This window comes from Salvelinus sp. IW2-2015, unplaced genomic scaffold (assembly GCF_002910315.2).
Source record: "Salvelinus sp. IW2-2015 unplaced genomic scaffold, ASM291031v2 Un_scaffold1691, whole genome shotgun sequence".
Classification (NCBI taxonomy): domain Eukaryota; kingdom Metazoa; phylum Chordata; class Actinopteri; order Salmoniformes; family Salmonidae; genus Salvelinus; species Salvelinus sp. IW2-2015.
In genome coordinates this window covers 43,739-47,879 of record NW_019943089.1, presented here as the reverse complement: position 1 = coordinate 47,879, position 4,141 = coordinate 43,739, and positions in this window count along the sequence as shown.

The following is a 4,141-nucleotide window of genomic DNA, read 5'->3' as shown; positions in this document are numbered from 1 at the left end:
AACTAAGCTAGAGACAACAGAGAGAGAGAGAAGAGCGAGAGAGAGTAACTAAGCTAGAGACAACAGAGAGAGAGAGAGAACGAGTGAGATGTGAGTGAACTAAGCTGAACAGACAACAGGAAGGGGAGAAGGAGAGAGAAGAAGATAGGTGAACTAAGCTGAGACAACAGGAGAGGAGGAGAGGAGATGAGAGAGGAGGAGGTAGTGAACTAAGCTAGAGACAACAGAGAGAGAGATAGTGAACTATTTGAATCGATGTGAACTATTTCACATTGTTACAACACTGGATAATATACATAAATATGACATTTGAAATGTCTTTATTCTTTAGGAACTTTGTGAGATGTAATGTTTATGTCATTGTATTTTTATTGTTTATTTCACTTTGTTTTATTATTTATTTCACTTGCTTTAGCAATGTAAACATCCATCCATGCCAATAAAGCCCTAAATGAATTGAGAGGAGAGAGAAAGAAGAAGAGTGTCCTGACAGAGAGAGAGAGAGAGAGAGAGAGAGAGAGAGACGAGATGAGAGAGAGAAGAGAGAGAGAGAGAGAGAGAGAAGAGAGAGAGAGAGAGAGAGAGAGAGGAGAGAGAGAGAGAGAGAGAGAGAGAGAGAGTTAGTTTACACCTGTATTAGCTGGCTGTAGTTTACACTGTAATTAGTGTGTTAGTTTACACCTTAATTAGTGGTGTTAGTTTATACACTGTAATTAGTGTGTTAGTTATTACTGTAATAGTGTTTAGTTATACACAGTAATTAGTTGGTTGTTTAGTTATTACACCTGTAATTAATGGTGTTAGTTTACACCTGTAAGTGTCCGTGGCATGTTAGTATTACACCTGTAATTAGTGGTAGTTTACACCTGTAATTAGTGGTGTTAGTTTACACCTGTAATTAGTGGTGCTAGTTTACACATGTAATTAGTGGTGCTAGTTTACACCTGTAATTAGTGGTGTTAGTTTACACCTGTAATTAGTGGTGCTAGATTACACCTGTAATTAGTGGTGTTAGTTTACACCTGTAATTAGTGCTTCTAGTTTACACCTGTAATTAGTGCTTCTAGTTTACACCTGTAATTAGTGGTGCTAGTTTACACCTGTAATTAGTGGTGCTAGAAGCATGTGACGAATAACATTTGATTTTGATTACATTGTATCTCAACTGTGTGGCCAGGGACATGTTTGATTAGCCAGTATGCCACATCACATTTTACTAGCTCTATAGGAAGTGGCGCCGTCAATTTTACTCATTGTACTGCACTTATAGCCTTGTCAAAGTATGGTATTCTAACCTGACTAGGCAATGCGCTGTGTGCTGGTAAATGGCCTTTCTCTCAGCTACTGTACGATAAAGAAGTAGCACTTAAGAATAGCACTTAGCAGAGTTACTCTGCTGTTGTCCACCTCTCTTCTCTTCATGGTATAGCCTAGGTCTGTGGGAGTGTGTGTCCATCTCCCACTTCTTCCACTACTACACAATCCCTGATAGATTGGAACATTTATAGACTCCAATGTGGGTGTGTCCTTCTACTTCTTCCAGTACCATACATTGTTCAATTCACTGATTGTCACATGGGCATGATTGATTCGGGAGACAGACGCAGGAATGCGTAATCGTTTTTTTTTTATTAAACTCAAATTATGGCGTGCCYCGTAAAGATACGGGGACCTAACAAACACGTAACAGAAACACAAGGTTGAAACCCAAACAAAAGAGCGACGAGTACCTCGAATAAATAACACAAGRGCACAATGATTAACACACGGGACGAGACCCGTAATCATCTGCTGCAATCCACAAGGGCAAGAGAGCCCAAAACACACCGTGACAGGATCTAATCCCAGAAGCCGACCCAAAACAACAGTGCCGCAGAAGGGGCAGACGGAGCGGCCTCCTGGTCAGACTCCGTAGACGTGCACATCGCCCACCACTCCCGAGTATACTACTCGCCAATATCCAGTCTCTTGACAACAAGGTAGACGAAATTTGAGCAAGGTTGCCTTCCAGAGAGACATCAGAGATTGTAACATTCGCTGTTTCACGGAAACATGGCTCTCTCGGGATATGTTGTCAGAATCGGTTCAGCCACCGGGCTTCTCCATTCATCGCACCGACAGAGATAAACACCTCTCTGGGAAGAGGAAGGGCGGGGGTGTATGCTTCATGATTAACGACTTATGGTGTAGTCATAACAACATATAGGAACTCAAGTCCTTCTGCTCACCCGACCTAAAATTCCTTACAATCAAATTCCGGCCATATTACCTCCCAAGAGAATTATCGTCAATTATCGTCACAGCCGTGTACATTCCTCATCAAGCAGACACCACGAAGGCTCTCAAGGAACTTCCCTGGACTCAACTGGAAGCCATATATCCTYAGGCTGCATTTATTGTAGCTGGGGATTTTAACAAAGCAAATTTGAGAACAAGGCTACCTAAATTCTATCAGCATATTGATTGCACTACGTGAGGGGGTAATACACTCGATCACTGCATGCAAAGCCCTGCCCCACCCTCCCGTCGGCAAATCCGACCACGACCCCATCTTGCTCCTACCGTCTATAGGCAGAAACTCAAACAGGATGTACCAGTGACTAGAACCATTCGACACTGGTCTGACCAATCGGAATCCACGCTTCAAGATTGTTTTGATCACGCGGACTGGGATATGTTCCGGTCAGCCTCAGAGAATTACATCGATCTAAACGCTGACTCAGTGAGTGAGTTTATAAAGAAGTGCATTGGAGATGTTGTACCCACGGTGACTATTAAAACCTACCCTAACCAGAAACCGTGGATGGATGGCGGCATTCACACAAAACTGAAGCACGAACCARCGCATGTAACCATGGAAAGAGGTCTGGGAATATGGCTGAATATAAACAGTGTAGTTATTCCCTCCGCAAGGCAATCAAACAAGAGAAATGCCGGTACAGGGACAAAGTGGAGTCGCAATTCAYCGGCTCAGACACGAGACGTATGTGGCAGGATCTACAGGAAAATCACGGACTACAAAAGCAAAACCAGCCACGTCACAGACACCGACGCTTCCAGATAAATTAAACACCTTCTGACCGCTTTGAGGATAATACAGTGCCAACGTCGCGGCCCGATAACAAGGACTGCCCCCTCTTCTCCGTCGCCGACGTGAGTAAAACATTTAAATGCGTTAACCCTCGCAAGGCTGCTGGCCCAGACGGCATCTCACGCCGGGTCCTCAGAGCAGGAGCAGACCAGCTGGCTGGTGTGTTTACGGACATATTCAATCATGAAGTGCTTTGAGAGACTAGTCAAGGAACATATCACCTCCACCTCACCGGCCACCCTAGACCCACTTCAGTTTGCATACCGCCCCAACAGGTCCACAGACGATGCAATCGCCATCACACTGCCCTACCCCATCTGGACAAGAGGAATACCTATGTAAGAATGTGTTCACTATAGCGCAGCATTCAACACCATAGTACCCTCCAAGCTCATCATCAAGCTGGAGGCCCTGGGTCTCAACCCCGCCCTGTGCAATTGGGTCCTGGACTATCTGACGGGCTGGTGGTGAAGGTAGGAAACAACATCTCCACTTCGCTGACCCTCAACACTGGGGCCCCACAAGGGTGAGTGCTCAGCCCCTCCTATACTCCCTGTTCACCCACGACTGCGTGGCCATGCACACCTCCAACTCAATCATAAAGTTTGCAGACGACACAACAGTAGTGAGCTTGATTACCAACAACGACGAGACAGCCTACAGGGAGGAGGTGAGGACCCTCGGAGTGTGGTGTCAAGAAAACAACCTCTCACTCAACGTCAACAAAACAAAACAAAGGAGATGATCGTGGACTTCAGGAAACAGCAGAGGGAGCACCCCCCTATCCACAACAAAGGGACAGCAGCGGAGGAGGTGGAATGTTTTAAGTTCCTCGGTGTACACATCACATACAAACTGAAATGGTCCACCCACACAGAGTGTGGTGAAGAAGGCGCAACAGTGCCTCTTCAACCTCAGGAGGGTAAAGAAATTTGGCTTGTCACCCAAAACCCTGACAAACATTTACAGATGCACAATCGAGAGCATCCTGTCGGGCTGTATCAACTTCTGGTACGGCAACTGCACCGCCCTCAACCACAAGGCTCTCCA